The following is a 22,122-nucleotide window of genomic DNA, read 5'->3' as shown; positions in this document are numbered from 1 at the left end:
ACACTGTATTAGATACTGTGTACACCGCCTGAAGTGTATTAGAAACAGTACACCAAGGAATGCACTGTAGATATAGGCTACACTGGATGCAGAGTATATACTGTATATACTGCACTCTGCCTTTGGCCAAATATGGCTCTCTTAGCAGAGGGCGCTGGGATTGGCCAAAGCATGCAGGTCAAGTGCATGCTTTGGCCAATCATCATACAGCAATGCACTGCGATCTTGCAGTGCATTATGGGGCATTCCGCGGCACTCAAATTTGCCGCAAACTCCCCATAATGTTCGCTCTTCGGCAAACGTGTTGAAAGTATGTTCGACCCTAATATAAAGTTCATCCCTATTCTGCATGTTACTTAGTAGGTGAGGTTGAAAAAAGATACAAGTCCATCAAATCCAACCTATGTGTGATTATGTGTCAGTATTACATTGCATATCCCTGTATGTTGCGGTCATTCAGGTGCTTATCTATTAGTTTCTTGAAGCTATCGATGCTCCCCGCTGAGACCCCCGCCTGTGGAAGGGAATTCCATATCCTTGCCGCTCTTACAGTAAAGAACCCTCTACGTAGTTTAAGGTTAAACCTCTTTTCTTCTAATTTTAATGAGTGGCCACGAGTCTTGTTAAACTCTCCTTCCTTCGTTCCTCTGCCTATGTGGAGGGGGAGGGGGTGTCCCTTTCCTCCAATCACCTCTGACACAGTGTCTCAGAGCTATAACTGCAGTTCTGCACTTCCTTCTCTGTACTACTCACAGATGCATAAGGAGTTTATCACTTTGAAGGGTTGTAGAGAAGAGCAGACTGCAGATAAACAAGTAAAACCTATGGAGGAGGATTTGTTTTATCTCTGTGTATCACCTGAGGCTATTCACTTCACTGGGTCTATGTGAGGGTTTATAACCACTTTAAAGTAATTTGCAATACAATACAGTATATGGTAATAGAACATAGCACTTATTGGTTCCAACAGATATTGTTAACATTCCAAAAGGCTACATTTTTGTTTAAATGTATTTAAAAAAAAAAAATTATATATATATATATATATATATATATATATATATATATATATATTAGTCTTTAAATGTAGTGACTGAATTAGGCAGTATTCACACCATTGTGTGTGAACTGATACTTTGCATTTCCATTCATTTTGCAGGGCACCCCAATACACCACACTAGTTTCTAGTGCTCCATAACACAAGGTAATACAGTAGCATGCGTAGTTATGTACTGTATAGAATTTTGATTTATAATGCATTTTGGTGTGCTAGGTAGGCCATTGAAATTAATAGGCCTTTATTTTTACCTGATAATCCTGGGAAAATACAAATTCCTGTTCCTGGGTAACTACTCTCATTGACTATGAATGTAGACCATAGCTGTCACATTACCACTTCAGCCCAGAAGATTTGGCTGTGTCACTTTAACTGACAATTACGCGGTCATGTGATGTTGTACCCAAACAAAATTGTGTCCTTTTTTTCCCACATATATAGCTTTCTTTTGGTGGTATTTGATCATCTCTGCGGTTTTTATTTTTTGCGCTATAAACAAAAAAAGAGCGTAAATTTAAAAAAAAACACAACATATTTTGTACTTTTTGCTATAATAAATATCCCCAATTTTTTTTTTAAAAAAGCAAAGTTTTTCCTCAGTTTAGGCCGATATGTAATCTGCTACATATTTTTGATAATAAAAATCGCAATAAGCTTATATTGATTGGTTTTCGCAAAAGTTATAGCGTCTACAAAATAGGGAAAAGATTTATGGCATTTTTATTATTATTTTTTTTACTAGTAATGGCAGTGATCAGTGATTTTTATCGGGACTGCGACATTATGGCGGAGAGATCGGACACTTTTGACACATTTTTCAGACCATTGGCATTTATACAGCGATCAGTGCTACAAAAATGCACTGATTACTGTGTAAATGTCACTAGCAGGGAAGGGGTTACAGTAGGGGGAGATCAAGGGGTTAACTGTGTATCCTAGGGAGTGATTCTAACTGTGGGGGAATGGAACTGCCTGGGTGAGGAGAGCGATTTGTTGTTCATACTTAGTATGAACAACAGATCGCTCTCCTCACCCCTGACATCACGGAGATCTGTCTGTTTACATTGACAGATCTCCATTCTGCCTCTGTGTGGAGAGATCACGAGTGTCCAGTGGTCATCATAACTGCTGGGCACGTACATCAGCTCTGGCGTCGCGCCTCGGGCACGCCCCTTAGTGGTCAAAAGACGAACCGACGTACAGTTACGTGGGTTCGCCCAGGGGAGCCAACTGACGCAGTATAACTGCGGTGGCTAGTTGGGAGGGAGTTAAGCTGTTCTTTTGAATAAAAACTCGTCTTCCACTTTTCATTTCTATTACACAGGGGGTGGTAATTTGTAGTTTAGATATTGATTTCAGTTGAATTCACAGGAAATTACAAGGTCACTGCATTTAAGGCATGAACAAATTCAAAAAATAATAACAAAATATGTACCAGTGCTACCCCCTAAGCACCAATACCACATACAGTGCCTTGAAAAAGTATTCACCCTCTTGGCTTTTTACCTATTTTGTTACATTACAGCCTTTAGTTCAATGTTTTTTTAATCTGAATTATATGTGATGGATCAGACCAAATAGTCTAAGTTGGTGAAGTAAAATTTGAAAAATAAATACATAAAACTATTTTTCAGAAATAAAAAACTGATAATTGGCATGTGTGTTTGCATTCTCCCCTTTGTTATGAAGCCCATTAAAAGCTATGGTGCAACCAATTACCTTCAGAAGTCACATAATTAGTGAAATGATGTCCACCTGTGTGCAATCTAAGTGTCACATGATCTGTCATTACATATACACAACTTTTTGGCAGGCCCCAGAGGCTGCAACACCTAAGCAAGAAGCACTACTAACCAAAGACTGCCATGACTGCCATGAAGACCAAGGAACTCTCCAAACAAGTAAAGGACAATGTTGTTGAAAAGTACAAGTCAGGGTTAGGTTATTAAAAAATGTCCAAATCTTTGATGATCCTTGGAAGCACCATCAAATCTATCATAACCAAATAGGAAGAACATGGCACAACAGCAAACCTGCCAAGAGATGACCACACACCAAAACTCATGGACTGGGCAAGGGCATTAATCAGAGAGGCAGCACAGAGATCCAAGGTAACCCTGGAGGAGCTGCAGCATTCCACAGCAGAGACTGGAGTATCAGTACATAGGGCGACAATAACCCATACGCTCCATAGAGTTGAACTTTATGGCAGAGTGGCCAGAAGAAAGCCATTACTTTTAGCAAAAAACAAAATGGCACGTTTTGAGTTTGCTAAAAGGCATGTGGGAGACTCCCAAAATGTATGGAGGAAGGTGCTCTGGTATGATAAAACTAAAATTGAACTTTTTGGCCATCAAAGAAAACGCTATGTCTGGTGCAAACCCAACACATCACCCAAAGAACACCATCCCCACAGTGAAACATGGTGGTGGCAGCATCATGCTGTGGGGATTTTTTTCAGCAGTCAGGACTGGGAAACTGGTCAGAGTTGAGGGAAAGATGGATGGTGCTAAATACAGTAATATTCTGGAGCAAAACCTGTACCACTCTGTGTGGGACTTGAGGCTAGGACAGAGGTTCACCTTCCAGCAGGACAATGACCCCAAACATACTGCTAAAGCAACACTTGAGTGGTTTAAGGGGAAACATGTAAATGTGTTGGAATGGCCTAGTCAAAGCCCAGACCTCAATCCAATAGAAAATCTGTGGTCAGAATTAAAGATTGCTGTTCACAATCGCAAACCATCCAACTAGAAGGAGCTGGAGCAGTTTTGCAAGGAGGAATTGGCAAAAATCCCAGTGATAAGATGTGGCAAGCTCACAGAAACTTATCCAAAGTGACTTGGAGCTGTGATAGCTGCAAAAGGTGGCTCTACAAAGTATTGACTTTAGGGGGGTGAATAGTTATGCACATTGACTTTTTCTGTTAACAAAACACGAAAAATGCCAAGGAGGGTGAATACTTTTTCAAAGCATTGTACTTATGATGCAACATAACAATGTGAAAGAAAAACGTGCAAAATAAAGTGATCATTTATGAAAACCACAAATACACAAAATAGTGACGTCCAAATAGTGAATTAGTCCAAAAAGGGGAGGGGATAAGCATGCAACCTCACCAAGACATACCAGTCCTTATCTCCTCAACATTAGGAGGTGCCTTGGCAGGGGATTACCCTTGGCAAAGCAACCTTGGCCCTATGGTTGTGGGGAACTGCAGGTAAGGGACTTGCCAGAATCTGGAAGTCTGCTTTAACAACAAGGGGGCACTGAGAAACCTCCCTAATGTCAGGTGAGTGGATGACAGCTGTTAAATAGAAGGGGTGAGGTCTCCCGGATGACATCATTGACCATACATAGGCATGACCATATATAGTCAAAGATGTCACTGGGATCCTGCGACTTCATTGACCAAATATGGTCATGTCCATGTGTTTTTTTTTTTTTCTACTGTTTACATTTACATGACATTTGTGAATAAGTATGGATAATATGTACAATATCTAATAAACGCATGGGAATTTGTGTAAACTTAAAATGTAAGTTCTCCTTCTGACACCTTACCTAAAGAAGAAGCCTCAGATGCACTCTTCATTGGTCAGCACGGTCACGTAAAAAGCGATCAATAAAAGACCACTAAACGCTTTCCATTTTTTGTGAAAAGGTGAATTTACCTTTAATTTCATCCTTACCCAGGATTAAATATTTGTTAAACCCATGGTTGTAGATGACAAATGTATGTTTGTGTATACTATATGTACACCAAGGTAATTGTGGTGTTATTTATAACTCTGAAAGATTATGTGTGCAGACAATGAAGCTATTTAAATTAATATTAAACCCAAAAACAAAAAAGTTGAATTTATTATAGCGTACCAATTCCTAGATGTGGTGGCAGCATTCATTTCCTAATTTTAGGCTGTCCAGCTAAGTGGCAGTTAGAGGGTTGAGACAAAGCATTTAACAACAGCAGATGAGCTTACAATGGTCGGCTTATATTAAGTTATGTAAAAAACCTTTATTCCAAAAAGAAAATACCTGTTGCTGTAGGTGCCCAAAAGGGTTAGCTGGAATTTGGCTTTTTATTCATTAGTCGAGTCATCTGAATCTGCTAATACATCTAAAAGCAGCCCATGTATGAGTCAGTTTTTTTTATTCAACCAGCAGGTTGATTGAAAAAACCTGACTCGATTCCTCCATCCACACAATTGCTGTGGATGGGAGAATCCTCCCCACCGATGGGAGACACTTCCCCTCTGTCAAAATACAGTTATCAGCGCTTCTGGCTAAACTGACATACATGGATCCAAATAGGGCCGGTCCCTGCTAAACTAGTTGAATTTGGATCCATGTATGGCCAGATTAACACTATGCTCTCTTCAGACTGACAAAGCTGCTGTTCAAGAGTGGCTCCATTGTTTCTTCTGTCAGAATGGAGTCACCCTAAGACAAAAAAAATGTGTTATTGGCCGGATCCTAAAGTGATAAAGAAAATAAATAATAAAAAAAAAAAACGAATGCATCTACAACAACTAAGGTGTGGTGAGCTATACTATACTTGCAGTATATGATCATCTCTTTCATGTAAAGAATAAAAATAATAATTCCATATATTTGCGATATTTATGTTTGTGAACTGAAAATTTTAATGATTTAATGAGAACACTCTTGTTAGATAAAAATATGAACATTAAAATAACTCACACAGGGAGTTGACCCCTTATAACTTGTCCATTGCTGTGCGTATACTATATCTGTTTAACTTATATTTCTGTAATTTCCTTCACTGCTGTAATGTAAACAGAGCATTATGTGGTAAATCAATACTGCATATTTTTAGACTTGTTATTGAAGCTATTTGTTGTAAATAAGGTTCAGTACTTTATTGATCTGTCCATTGTGTCTGAAAAAATTGCCTCTTTTCATTGATCTACTGATTACACTGATCCTGTGCTTTTCTGTTTTAAAACAATTTTGTAAATCAATTAATTTGTCAAAGTCACCCATGTATAACTTTCCAAAAGTGTCCGCAACACTATTTATGGTATTTGGTAACAAAGGAATTTGAAAACATTGTTTAGAAATGGCATATTTAACAGCCCCCTCTAATCAAACCCAAACAATTCAGTTGATTAGTTAGTGACAATGCCGAAAACAAAGCCTACCTGCCCAAGGCATATTTTTATGCCATTGCCTCAATACACTAGTCCTCCTCTATGTAAAATCCGCTGACTGCCAATAAATTGGTAGATTTGACAGAATCTAGGATATTTTTGTTGTTATTCTTTCAATGACAGAAGAACCTCTGCACTTCTGGTTCAATTTTAAAGCAGAAGAAAAAAAACAAGGAACAACTCCAGTGTGAATAGACATTTAGAGATAGCAACATCCACCTGGAAACCATTTATTAGATATAATTAATCATTTATGTATTAATTAAAGGGATCAATAAATGTTTTGAAATGCCAGTGGTGTAAAAAAACTGCCTCTGTCTTGATATTAGTCTTTAGTAATCTCCCACAAAAAAAAAATATTAGACTGGAGAGGGAAAGAGAAAGCACTTGGGGTTTCTAACTTTCACATGAGTTAACAATGAACATGGTAACAGGTGGAAAGAAGAGCATGATAACTCCTGCTGATGCACCTTCAATTTGAAGGCCACCAGACCGGATGGAGAAAGAATCCCCATTCATCTGTTTTTAGCATAAAGGATCAGATCGTATGCAGGCGGATGCCGTTGACACCCTTTGTTCCATAGAGAAGACTGGAGGGTCCGATCCCGTTTGCCAAAAAAACTGATAAGCGGACCCAATCGGTCCACTAGTGTGAAAGGGGACTAAGCTGGCTCATGATGGGTGGAATTCTCTAAGAAAGTGGGTTTGTTTTACTAATCAATAGTGGGTCAAATTGACATTTGTTTTCAAGAGCAGTGATGAGTAATTATAAATTAATGTGTGTATGTGGTTTTCATTGAGTAAAATCCAGCAAATAAAATTTTCTGAAATTTTCCTAAGAATTGTTGTTTGAAACTCTATCCATCTATGGCCATCTTTTCATTATCAAATCTCAACACCTATGTCAATTTATTTCCTTAATTTTCTATAAATTCTACTTTACTTTGTAACGCTTCACTTCTAAATAATCTTCCAAAACCATTAATCATGAGCAGAGGTTTTTTTTCCCCTTACCAATTTAAAAAGATAAAAAAAAAATCAAGTTCATCAACTTGAAGTGTAGTCTTGCTAGACTATGTAAATCTCCAGACAAAATAGACAGAATAACAAATCTAGTGTCATTTAAAAAAAAAATCACATGTATGTATTTTAACTGCGTCTATAGTTGCTTGCCTAGAGTTCAGCTTTAACAAGGCCATTACAATTACATTACAATTAGACTGTATTATCTCTGCATAATTTCATTTAAATTTACCTACAACTATGTAGGGTTGCTTACCAATCCATTTGTTTAAACAATCCATTTAAGTTATATCTAGTCAGGGAGACATTTTCAATAAATAATGATTGATAAATGTAATAAGGTTACACCATCAGACTGCAATGTTTGTGATCAGTATCAGAGAAAGTTTTGGTGCACTAATTAAAAAATAAAAAAATAAAGTTTAGTTTATTTCCAGTCTATTAGGATCACTGCTAAACATTTTTTACATACATAGTAATTGAACAGTTCACTGTTAAAGTTGAAAAGAATACAATAGAAAATTAATTTTTCAATCCATTAAAGCCATTACTATATGCCTCCTCTGATTGTATCCTCATGCGCAATATTTTATGAGTTTTTGAGATATTTTGACTCAAAGTAAATTTACAAAGATTATCAAATGTGTTGTAACTTTGCAAATAGACATGTGCAGAATGAAAAAAAAATGTTTTGTTTTGATTTGTTATTTACATAAATTTGGTTTGTTAAATTTGTTTCATTCGTCTTCGGGATTTTTTTCGGTTATTCGTTCGATTTGAAAAGATTTTGAATGAATTTCAAATTCTAAAAGTTTTCAAATCAATTTCAAATAGTTTTCGAATTTGAAAAGTTTTTGAATCAATTTTGAATAGTTTTTGAATCAATTTCAGATAGTTTTCAAATCAATTTCAAATAGTTTTCGAATTTGAAAAGTTTTTGAATTTGAAAAGTTTTTGAATTCGAATAGTTTTCCAATTTCCAAAAAGAATAAAATAGAATAGAAAATAAAAAAAATATTTTTTTCTTCTATTCTATTCCTTTATTTTCTATTCTATTTTATGCTCTTTGGAAATTGGAAAACTATTCGAATTTGAAAAGTTTTTGAATTTGAAAACCATTCAAATAGTATTCGAAAACTATTCGAAAACTATTCAAATTAAAATTTTGCCTGAATTTGAATTTTGTTATTTTGGATTTGTTTAAATTCGGTACTATTCTAATTTGGGAATTCAGATACATCCGAATAATGAAAATTTGTCTGAATTTTAATTCGGAACGAAATGAACGGCACATGTCTATTTGCAAACTACATCTGTCCTCAAGCTGGTGGTAACTGTGATTTTAATAAAATGTCTCATGGCTAGATCCCCTTTTTACGCTGGTGGCATTCATGAAATAATGCTAAAATTTGTGAAAAAATAAGTCTTTCAACAACTAAATATCTAGTTAATGTGAATAAATAATAGCACTCCTTGTGTGTGTAAATTTAACAGTTTTAGAGTAAAAATGTTATGAGATAAGCTAACAAATTAGTAAATATTAACTCATACATTGTCATTTATTTACTCTGCAGCAGGGTAAAGTAAGGCAAAACCTTAGCACAACATTCACAAATTTACAAAATGTACATATGTTACACAGTATGATACCACAGTTATCATTTTATAATTGTGTTGACAGAAATCAAAATTCTCATCAGCTAAACTAGCAACATAAAGCCTAGCTGAAGTCACAGAAATAAATATGCAGTTAGATAGACATTGTATAATCATCCTCCATTGTCATTGTCTTGCCTCCATTTTCCAGTCACAGTAGTTTTGCATTGTGTCTAATTAACTATGAAGTCCAATAGGCACCACAATTTGACTTTATGTAATCAGCAATCATCACTCAGTAACAAAACTGGCCAGACATAACCCGACTTCCTCTGTAAAACAAGTTTGTGTGACAACAATAAGGATGAGGGGTGTCTGTTATTTAGCTATGCCAGCATAGATGAATGGAGTGTAGAGGCAGGCAAGCAGCATTTTCACTCAAAAAAAAAATGTATTTAAAGCACTTCCAATACATAATCAGTCACAAAGCATTACATGTGAAAGAACCATAAAAAAATAAAAAGGGGGGCGTGGACTGGAGCCGTTCCAAGATGGACGCGTAGTACTGGAGTTCCCGTCCACGAGGTCCAGCGACTTTAGCTTTACAGCAACTTAAACAGTCTCAACATGGTGAGAACCTCCCACAGTGCCTCAGCTACAAGATCCCACTCCCCCTGGGGACAGGAGACGCAGCTAAGCTGGCAAATACCAGAGATCTTCCGTTCGCGGCCCTCAGGCAGGATGCAGCCATCACACACAGCCTTCTCATGTGAGTCTCGCTCCCTGAGCGTCAGCCCCCACCGCTCCGGAACTCGGAGCTCAGCCGTTCTATACTCAGAACAGAGACAGTCCCCTGCTGTGAATTTAGAAGACCTCCGTGGTGTGGCAGCAGATATAAAAAACACACTTATGGCGGCCATCACTGACATGAGATCAGACATTCAAGCTATGACACGCACAGTGGAAGAGGTATAAACAGCCCAAGCACGCCAAGAATCATCAATATGTCAGATGCAACAGATAACTGAATCACAAGCAGCCCATCTAATGGACATCAACCGACACTTGGAGGACCTTGATAACCGCGGCAGGCACCGCAACCTCCGTGTAAGGGGAATACCGGAATCTATCGAATTCTCCCTAATCTCCCACATGATCACTACGGTGTTCAACAACATATTGGAAAGACCCAAAGACACGCCGATTACCTTCGAGCGGATCCACAGAGCACTACGCCCAAAGGGGAGAGACACTGACCCCCCTAGGGACATAGTATGCTGTCTTATGGACTTTCAATTAAAGGAAGGAATCCTCCATGCAGCTAGGAACTGCAACCAGCTAATTATTCAAGGCTCTGCAGTAAAAATATACCAAGACCTGTCTAACATCACTCTGCAAAGAAGGAGAGAACTGCTACTTGATGTCCTCAGAGCCAGATCCATAACCTATAGATGGAAGTTCCCCTTCGGCCTTTCAGCCTCCTATCAAGGACGTACAGTGACCCTCAGGGTTCCAGAAGATCTGGATAATTTTTGTTCCCAGCTAGATATTCCACTAGTGGCTTTACCGGATTGGTACAGTGAATTCCGCCCTTCCTCTCTCAAACGAGCCACCTCCATGGATGGAGTCACGGAAGCAGGCAACTTCAGTATCGGACAATGCCGACCGCATCCACTACCTCCTCGCTCCCCGCTGAGAGATCAGAGTGAGCCTCGAAACGGCAGTCCAACAGTGTCCCCAGAGCACCACAGGTCCCGCGTAGCCTAAACAGGTACCGGGACCTCTCTTTATTCACTAATATGACACAGGGATAATCTTGTTATAAATATCACCCCAATATTACTGCCATTTATTTCATCCTATTTTATTTCATTTTACTCCACTACTCCAATACCTGTCGGATGCCACCCACAATACTGCCGTTTTCACTGTTAAGGCCCTAAGTACCGAATCATCCCCAGGCTGGCAACAGTACTGATCCGTTCCCCAACCAACAAGTATACCTCATACTTACAGGGTAATCAGGCAACGTCAGACTCTAAAATCTCCTGAACTACCCCCCTCACTAAATAACCACTCCCACTAAATAACCCCTCCTGCCTATATTTCTCTATCTCCTCCTCCACAACTATCCCACACGGCCTGAGCATACTGGTAGGATGACACACTGCTGGCCCTCTCTTAAAGCCCCGGACACACTCCATAAATCTCTTCATCAGATAAAATCCACGACGGACCACAAGATAGTTGGCGGACTACAACTACCTCTTGCTTACTGGTCAAAAAAATAAAAAATAAAAAAAGGTGTGAAACTTCATTTGGGCTTTAAAAATGTTTTCAACGGCATGCTTTGCTTTGTGTCCTATATGAAAACAGTATAATTATCTTCAAATGTAAAAAGACAGAGCACTTTATGAATGGATACAATGGATACGGCAACATTATGTGGTATATCAGTTTCTAATACAATTAATTAGAAATATTACAAAGAATACCGCGCTATTAGTTTAAGGAACCAAAGCGAAAAGTAAATATAGTACAAGTGCTGTGCTATTTAGCCATTTAGTATATGTGAACCATATGAATCCAAATATGCATAAAAATGGCGTGGGGGTCCCCCTCAAAATCTATACCAGACCCTGTAGGTCTGGTGTGGATTTTAAGGGGAACCCCGCGCCAAAAAAAAAAAAAAAAAAAAAGGCATTTGGTCCCCCCAAAAATCCATACCAGACCCTTATTCGAGCACGCAACCTGGCAGGCCGCAGGAAAAGAGGGGGGACGAGAGAGCACCCCCCTCCTGAACTGTACCAGGCCACATGACCTCAACATTGGGAGGGTGCTTTGGGGTAGCCCCCAAAGCACCTTGTCCCCATGTTGATGGGAACAAGGGCCTCATCCCCACAACCCTTGCCCGGTGGTTGTGGGGGCGGGGGGCTTATTGGAATCTGGAAGCCCCCTTTAACAAGGGGACCCCCAGATCCCGGCCCCCCCTGTGTGAAATGGTAAAGGGGTACAAAAGTATCCCTACCATTTCATAAAAAAACTGTCAAAAATGTTAAAAATATCAAGAGACAGGTTTTGACAATTCCTTTATTTAAAGTCTTCTTTTTTCCATCTTCTTTCTTCTTTCTTCTATCTTCCTTCGGTTTCTTCCTCCATCTTCTTCTTCTTCTGGTTCTTCTGGTTCTTCCTCCGGTGTTCTCGTCCGACATCTTCCTCTGCGGCGTCTTCTTCCCTTCTTCTTCTCGGGCCGCTCCGCATCCATGATGGGAGGCTCCCGCTGTGTGACGCTTCTCGTCTTCTAACGGTTCTTAAATAACAGAGGGTGGGGGTGACCCCGCCCCCCTCTGATGCACGGGGATTTGATGGGGACTTCCCTGTGGCATTCCCCGTGACATCAGATGGGGCGGGGTCACCCATTACGCAACATGTAAGCCTTTAAAATTAGCACTTTTGATTATTCATGTTCGAGTCCCATAGACTTTAACGGTGTTTGCGTGTTTGAACGAATTTTTTGCCTGTTTGCATGTTCTGGTGCGAACCGAACAGGGGGGTGTTCGGCTCATCTCTAATAGTCCAAATAGATGATGAAAAAAGTCCAATTATTAAATCCTAGTGTTATTCAAATAATGTGGATAGCAGCCACGAATATCCATGTGCAAGTCACCAAGATGTGATTATCTGCCACCAAAGGAGGGTAAATGCGCTAACCAGAGACCGTGGACTCAGATAGCAGCAGTACTGATTCAGTTGAGCTGATATAAACATATAACTCCAGGGGAATGATCCATGGGGCAACTCCAAGGGTCTCACACCTTAAAGCGGATTTCCGGCAAAAATATACCGTATTTATCGGCGTATAACACGCACCCCAATTTAGGAGGGAATTTTAAGGAAAAAAAACTTTTAGGAGGGAAGTTGAAGGGAAAAAAACTTACATTTAAATGCCCTTCATTGCAGCCTTGTCAGTGCAGCCATGTCAGTGCAGCCATGTCAGTGCAGCCATGTCAGTGCAGCCATGTCAGTGCAGCCATGTCAGTGCAGCCTTGTCAGTGCAGCCTTGTCAGTGCAGCCTTCCCCAGTGCAGCCTTCCCCAGTGCAGCCTTGTCAGTGCAGCCTTGTCAGTGCAGCCTTGTCAGTGCAGCCTTGTCAGTGCAGCCTTGTCAGTGCAGCCTTCCCCAGTGCAACCTTCCCCAGTGCAGCCTTCCCCAGTGCAGCCTTGTCAGTGCAGCCTTGTCAGTGCAGCCTTGCCCCAGTGCAGCCTTGCCCCAGTGCAGCCTTGCCCCAGTGCAGCCTGGGATCCCCTGTCCCTGCTTCCAGGGCTTCAAAATCGCGGTCCACGATTTGAAAATGGCGCCGCCGGCGCCGAAGTACACAGAGCCGGTCCTCGGCTCTTTCCGGCGGCTCTCGTTTACTTTCGGCTCCACTCGTAGTCCCGAGCGGAGCTATCCGAGTAGGTTCGGATAGCTCCGCTCGGGACTACGAGTGGAGCCAAAAGTAAACGAGAGCCACCGGAAAGAGCCGAGGACCGGCTCTGTGTACTTCGGTGCCGGCTGCGCCATTTTCAAATCGCGGTCCGCGATTTTGAAATTTGGACAGCTCGGGATCGGCGGTGATCGGCGTATAACACGCACCTGCGACTTTCCCCTGATTTTAAGGGGAAAAAAGTGTGTGTTATACGCCGATAAATACGGTATATAAATATTTTTTTTGATCCTAGTATCATTGCTAATGAAATTCAAATAAGAGTATACAATGATCTAGATCGATTGTTCAAAGATATAAATTACTTACTGTAATATATAATTCCTCCATTTGTGGCTGTTTCCATAATGAATGTGGGCATGTGAAGCACAATCGAGATTGCTTCCTGAAATATCTTTGGAGAGGTGCATGCTGGGTAGCCTCTCGATCTTGCAAACGCGCGATTCAATGGTGGCCGTAGTACTGTACTGCCCACAGACTCTTGGGAAATGATGATCATTTCCCAGGAGCATAGGCGAGGGAGGAAGTCTCGAGGAGCTCCGCGGACCAGGAAGTGGCAGATTATGAGGACTACATAGCAACAGGGCATTTAGGGTAAGTATAAAAAAGTTTTCCTCCAAATGTTTGTTTATAGGTTAAAAGGAGTCTTTTACAGGAAAAAATATTTTTAGGGTGGAATTCCGCTTTAACGCTATGGCAGGGGCGCCTCTCTCTTGGTTACATCATACAATCCGAACATCCATAAAAACAAAATATCTCCACGTAGTGTAAAACCACAAATATTTACTTTTATTTAAAAGTACAGAATGCTTACATCCAGTCTGAAGTTACAGCACTTATCAATTCATCCAACAAGTAATGTTACAGAAGACATGTAGCACGCAATGAATTCAGGCCATTGTACTTTAGAAAATGTACTAAATATTCACTAATGTTTTGTATTTTGATTATGCATATTTGGATTCACATGGTTCACATATACTGAATCACTTCTAAATAGCGCAGCACTTGTACTATATTTATTAATTAGAAATAAAAGACCAAGAAGGACATTTTACACGGTCAGCCTTTAGATCTTGAAATATGTAACAAAGGCATTTTGAATTGAGTCTATTAAAATGCCCATAGGAGCAATTTAACTACCCTAAAAGAACGTAAAGGCAAAGTATTTAAAATGTATGCAATAAATTATTGAGCGATAACCTGAAGCACATTCAGTACTTTGCCTAATTTCTCTTTTAGCACCATAAATTCATCTTCACGTCATGAAAAACACTATAGAAAAACATGGCTAAGTAAGATAAAGACACGTTAAATCATTGTTTATCTTTCCTTTATTAATTTTCTTGGAACAGGCCATATTTTGCCCTTGATAATATTGTATAAGAAATTATTGCAATATGATGTTTTCAGTTGGATGAGAGAGGTATCACATGAGTAACTACATGGCATAATAAAAGGAAAAACTAGTAAAAGGAATGTCAGAGATAAAATGCAGCAAAACTGCACAGAGGAAGACCTAAGCTGAGGACGAAGCTGCTGAAGTTGAGAGCATGTCCCTGAGGGTGTCAGAGGAAGAAAAGTGGTTCCAAATGTACCATAAATCCCTTGTATTTGTCGAAATTGGCATTATCAAGTGCTAACATTTCCTCTATTCGCATGATGTCATTCACAGTAGACACCCAAAAAGATAGCGGAGGGGTAACTTCAGTTTTTTGTGCTGCAGACAAACAGAAACGTAGGAGGCTCAGTTTTTGGGAGACTATAGAGCCTGGCAGCAGCATGGACAGGAGTGATATTTCTGGAGTGGGTGTCAGTGGCTCCTCATAGATTTTGCTATAGACAGTAAAAATCCAGAAAGGGCATATCCTCTCACATTCCCAACAGATATGTAAGTATCTTACAGATTATATATACACATATACAGTATATACATTTGTCACTGGATATTTATGTATCCATGAATTTGCTTTCTGATATTGTGCACTTAAAGTGGACCTTCAGTAATTTTTTCAACTTTCCATCTATTAAATCTTCTGCCCTTGTAATTTTAAGCACTTATGGACCGCCCGCTGTCGTTTTATTTTGCTACTTTGAAGAGGAATACCGTTGTTATGGCAGCAGCTAGCTGCCATAACCCCAGTATCCTCTTCTTCAGCGGGCGGTCTGCTTCAAGATAAAAGTTGTCTCTGCTTCGGATTCGCCACAAGATCACTTTTATTGGCAGCAGGAGAGGCCCCCCTCCCGCTGCTCTCCGGTGCCCTCCGCCACTTACTGGAGCCACCGGCAGCGGCGGAGGCTATCGTGTCCTGTCCCTGGCTTGGCATTGAGATGAGTGAGGGGAAGATGGCCCCCACCCGTCTCCATACCACTGCAGGGCGGAAGCGACATCAAAACGTCACTTCCGGGGGGGCGTGGCCTGGATCCGGTCCAAGATGGATGCATAGGACAAGAGCTCCTGCTCCACGAGGTCCTGCGACATTAGCAAACCCCAGCAATCCCTTCACTATTTAGGTCGGGACATGGTGAGGACATCCCGGAGCATGTCAGCATCCCGATCCCATTCCCCAAGGACTCAAGGAACACAGCTAAGTGCCCAGATCCCAGAGATCTTCCGCTCACGGCCTAGAGACGTGAAGGCTTCACACACTGCCTCCTCGCATACCTCATGCTCTCCCAGCTGCAGCCCACGGCGCACAGGAGCTCACATGGCAGCGCAACTAACACAGGACTGAGCACTCCGCCGGCCCACTCAGCTCTCAATCTGGATGATTTGAGGAGTGTAGCAGCTGACATTAAGAACACATTACAGGCAGCCATCTCGGATCTTAGATATGACATACAGACCATGAGTATGAGAGTAGAGGATATAGAAGCTACTCAGACCCGCCATGATCTCTCCATATGCCGGGTACAACAAGTAACGGAATCTCACGCCATCCATCTCAGGGAACTTAATCGCCATATGGAAGACCTAGACAATAGGGGACGAAGTCGGAACCTGAGGGTGAGAGGTATACCAGAATCCGTAATCCCCAGTCAGCTTTCCCAATCGGTGACGGCCATCTTCAACAATCTCTTAGAGAGACCTCCTGACACCCTGATAATATATGAGCGTATCCACAGAGCTCTGCGACTGAGGGGTAGGGATACAGATCCCCCCAGAGACACGGTCTGCTGTCTCACAGAGTTTCCCTTAAAAGAAGAAATTCTTCGCAAAGCTAGGGGCCATAATTACATCTCTATGCAGGGTTCAGAAATCAAAATCTTTCAGGATCTTTCTAACATCACACTGCAGCGCAGGAGGGAACTAAAGCCTCTACTAGAGTCACTAACAGCATGATCAATTGTTTATCGCTGGAAGTTCCCCTGGAAGTTCCCCTCCTTCCATAGTATGCACCTCATCCAACTTCTGTTGACCTTATGGAGGCACATTTATAGCTTTCCTAGTCGATCGACACCTACCACACCCCCACACAATGGTCGCTAGGAGTGACCGTTGACTTTTACCGGATTCCCATCTAATTCCTCAAGTGGACGTGTAAACACACTTCCACACCCGGTCATACTTCCTTCCCCATAACACATACATAGAAACCTAATCCCCCACTCCCCCCAGATACCTTTCTGAACCCGCACTCCACCCCCCCCTCCAACTTCCACATGGGCTTCCTCTCTGACCTCCCCCTTAGGGGCGATTCTTTTGCTCCTATATCCTCTAATACCCTTCTATGTCACCATTGAATTCCAAAACATCGGACATGTCCCTGAAATTAATATCCCTCAAAGCCAAAGGTCTCAATAGTCCGGAGAAACGCTCGCAACTGTTATCCTCCATGCGAAGCATGAAAGCGGACGTAATTTATTTGCAGGAGACCCACTTCTGTACTAACGCTGCGCCTAAACTTTCGTACTACTCCTATCCCCTCGGTTTCCATGCCACCTCTCCATTATCAAAATCCAAAGGGGTCTCTATACTGCTATCCAGGAAAGTACCTATTAAAATTACTGACTCCCTTATTGATGAACAAGGTAGATACATATTTCTCAAGGGCTCATATAGAGATATTCCAATTACATTAGCAAATATCTACAGCCCCAACTCTTCTCAAGTCCCTTTTTTTTGCAAGATCTCCCGCCTTCTCTCATCCTTTCAAGAAGGGATGCTAATACTAGGGGGGGACTTCAATGTTCCTCTTGACCCACTCTTAGACACATCCACAGGCAAATAATAACTACCCTACAGGGCAATCAAACAAATCAGACATTGCCTTCAAGACTTACTACTCCACGACACCTGGCGCACTCTGCAGCAGCAAGAAAAGAGAAAAAAAGAACACTTTCAGACCTATTTGCCAAGCTCAAAAAACTAGAAGCCTCACACAAAAGAGACTTAGCCCGACAGACACACCATGAACTGGTCGAATTTCGTACACAGATTCAGGAAGAACTAGGCCATATACTTAGGAAAAAATGTATGCTCTCACAGAAGCTTTTTTATGAGTTTGGGAACAAAAGTAGCCACCTCCTAGCCCAAGCTCTGCGCTCAAAGAGAGCTAACAACACAGTACATCAAATCATTTCCCCCAAAGGTAGGGTTGTTACCAAAAATGGCAAAATAGCGAAAGAATTTGCAAACTACTACTCTTCACTTTGTGATCTAAAGGCAACAGATCCCACGTCCTCTCCCCTCTCCAACAGAACAAAAGACATTAAAGCCTCTCTAGATCAATTTTCCCCCGACAAAACTGCCTGACAAGATATCGGCCTCCCTAGAGTCCCCAATTACTTCGGATGAATGGGAACAAGTTATCAAACAATTGAAGCCTGGTAAGAGCCCATGGCCTGATGGCATTTCTGCAGTGTATTATAAGACATTTGCAGATATACTTAAAACACCATTTCTAGAAGCTTTCAAATCCCTATCTCCATCAAACCCGCTCACGCAAAGAATGTTAGAAGCACATATCACAGTCATCCCTAAGGAGGGTAAGGACCTCACACATACAGGGAACTACAGACCTATCTCACTATTGAACGTTGACATAAAAATCTTCTCTAAAATGTTAGCTAACAGACTTGCCCCGCTTCTACCCTCGATTGTTTCTAAAGATCAGGTGGGCTTCATCATGGGTAGGGAGGCTAGAGATAACACAGTTAAGGTGATAAATTTACACCACATAACAACCCAATCCAAACAGAAAGGCTTCTTTTTATCACTAGACGCAGAGAAGGCATTCGACAGAGTGGCATGGAACTACATGATAGAGGTCTTACAAGCTCTGGGAATAGGTCCCTATTTCTCTGGTTTGATTATGTCCCTATACACGAACCCCACAGCCAAGGTGAGGGTTAATGACACTCTGTCGGATGCCTTCTCCATACACAACGGGACGAGACAAGGGTGCCCCCTGTCCCCCATCCTCTTTGTTCTCACCCTTGAACCGTTACTCCGTAAGCTGAAACTCAACCCAGAAATACATGGGATACACACGCCCCACAAGGAGTATAAATATGCCGCCTTTGCAGAGGACATATTGTAATTCCTGACGCAACCTCTGATTACCTTACCTGTCTTATTGTCGGAATTTAAACAGTTCCAATTATTTTCCAATCTCAAAATAAATTTCTCAAAATCCTTTGCACTTAACGTTTCTCTACCGCTACACATAGTAGATCAATGTAAAACAAATTTTCCCTTCCACTGGAAACAGGAAGCTATTACCTATTTAGGTATCCAGCTCCCCTCTAAACTCTCAGACCTGTATTTTAAAAACTATATACCCATCCTGAACAAACTAATCTCAGACTTCAAGCTATGGAAGAACCCGTCGTTCTCTTGGTTTGGTAGGGCAGCAATATTGAAGATGAATGCCCTACCGAGACTCTTATATATCCTACAAACAATCCCAATCCTTAGCCCACCTTTATTCTTTAAAACTTACAAATCGGCCTGCTCTAGGTTTTTATGGGGAACTCATAAACCTAGAATTAACTATAAACAACTTACCATGCCAAAATACATAGGAGGAATAGGTCTCCCAGACATCCACAAGTATTACATAGCCATCCATCTCACCAGAATAGTAGATTGGAACACTCAGTCACACATCAAAGACTGGGTTACCTTGGAAAAGTCGTTCTCCACACTACCCCTGCCCTCATTACCATGGACAAACCAATGACACACCCTAAATCACTCCTTGCATATCCGTTAATGGGACTCACTCTCAATTGTTTCCGCAAAATTTGCACTCAAACAAGCTTATCTTCCATTCCAAGCCCACTAACTCCGGTAGAATTAAACCCGGACTTCCCTCCAGGAATGCACGACCACTTCCTGGCTGACAATTTCCCGTATGGTGACATCAGAGCTCACCAATTCTTTCTGGGAAAATTCTCTCAGGTCCCCAACTTTCCACCCAAATGGGGAAACCGTCTATTGCACCATGGATTTATCTAAGACTAGCCCATTACCTACAATCCATAGACAAAGACTCCAATTGTTCAAGAGAGCTTACCCCTTTTAAAACAATATGCATTCAAACACATCCCCAACCTCACATGCTGTCCCTCACACACAGCCTCCTTTATGCAGATAATCAATCTTCCCAGACCCTGGCATGCAGTAAATGGGAAAAAGATCTTTCCATTACACCTTCAGACAATGGGAACAATCTCTTCTCAACATACATAAGGGTTCGAGAAATGTTACCACGCAAGAAAATGGCTACAAAATTATGTCCAGGTGGTACCGTACTCCAACCCTTCTACATAAAATTAACCCAGCATCACCAGCAACATGCTGCTGATGCCATGCAGAAGAAGGCACTTTACTGCACATTTGGTGGTCTTGTACCTTGGTTCAAACTTTCTGGACAGAGGTGCACAGAATTACGTCACAAGTCACTTCATATGACCTAGAATTCTCCCCAGCCCAATTTCTTCTCCATCTCTCATCCTTACCGCATAGAACATACCACAAGTCACTAGCAATGCACATGATAAATGCAGCAAAACAATGCTTTCCTATACACTGGAATTCAACTCACACCCCCACAACTCGAGAATGGTTTGCTCGAATACGAAAAGTATCAGAAATGGAGGAATTAATCTATATCTCCCTAGATAACCCCACTAAATTCTCCAAAAAAATGGAGCTGGTGGATTCATTTCCAAACGACACCTGAATACCACAAACTCAGTATCCCCCCAAATAGAGAATCAAACACATTCTAGTGATTCAACCCAGTATACACGGTCGGCCAAACCCCTTCCATATTTTGTTTCTAACTACCTTCTCACCCTCCCATGGCAAGCATTCATAATAACTCCCCCAAAACATATAAACAAACCGAGGGGGGAGGTCAGAGAGGACGCCCATTCTTCCTATCCTTACCCTCCTATTCCTTCCCCGCTCCCTTCTTCATCTCTTGTCTCTCCCACCCCACCCTTTTCCCCACTTCTCTTCACCTTTTCCCCTGCTCCCTTGAATATCCTCCCTTCCATCTGCCCCTTGTACATATCCCCCCCCGTGAGATACTCGGCCCAGTTTCCTATCCCCCACACATGTCCGCCCATCCCATTACATTCTCTACCATACTTAAATATAATAGAACCTACACAAAACTTAATACAATTATTCCACACCTGCTACCTCCCCTCTCTGTAGAGAGGTAGACACTAATCTGAAAAGGGATACCTAACAAACCCACTCACTATTATACAACATATGGTTCCTGGAGATTTTCTGACCTTAGGGTCTTTATCTAGTCAGGGATCAGTTTCCTGAGACATACAAGCATTACCTGGAGCTCAAAATGGGCGCAGACATTTCATATTTGGTAATTTCATTTGAAGTACCTAAATTTCTTAAGCTATGATATCTTGACGCCGCATGTTTTCTCACTATTTATGTATATGTGAAGAGTTTTGTAAATGTTATTGAACTTACAAAAAACATACATTGTTGGAAAAAAAAAAAAAAAAAAGTCACTTCCGCCCATAGCTCCTAAGGGGACATTTTTACTTTTTATTTTATTTTCAAATGACATCATTTTTATTTATTGCATTTTAGTGTAAATGTGAGATCTGAGGTCTTTTTGATCCCCGATCTCATATTTAAGGAGGTCCTGTCATGCTTTTTTTCTTTTACAAGGGATGTTTACATTCCTTGTAATAGGAATAAAAGTGACATATTTTTTAAATGACAGTGTAAAAATATAAAAGTTAAAATAAATAATAAAAAAAAAATTAAATGTGCCCCGTTACGCAGAGCTCGCATGCAGAAGCAAATGATACGTGAGCTGTGCGCGCATATGGAAACGGTGTTTAAACCACACATATGAGGTATCACTGCGATCGATAGAGCGAGAGAAATAATTCTAGCCCTAGATCTCCTCTGTAAGTCTAAACATGCGACCTGTAGAATTTTTAAATGTCACCTATGGAAATTTTTAAGGGTAAAAGTTTGTCACCATTCCACGAACGGGCGCAGTTTTGAAGCGGGACATGTTGGGTATCAATTTACTCAGCGTAACATTGTCTTTCACAATATAAAAAAGGGGCTAACTTTACTGTTGTCTTATTTTTAGACTCAAAAAGTGTATTTTTTTTTTTAAAAGTGCGCTTGTAAGACTGCTGCACAAATACGGTGTGACAGAAAGTATTGCAACGACCGCCATTTTATTCTCTAGGGTGTTAGAAAAATATATATATAATGTTTGGGGGTTCTAAGTAATTTTCTAGCAAAAAAAAATCCAGTTTTTAACACCAAATCTCAGAAA

The sequence above is a fragment of the Aquarana catesbeiana genome, linkage group LG01 (assembly GCF_042186555.1).
Source record: "Aquarana catesbeiana isolate 2022-GZ linkage group LG01, ASM4218655v1, whole genome shotgun sequence".
Taxonomy (NCBI): domain Eukaryota; kingdom Metazoa; phylum Chordata; class Amphibia; order Anura; family Ranidae; genus Aquarana; species Aquarana catesbeiana.
This window is presented reverse-complemented; position numbering follows the sequence as displayed.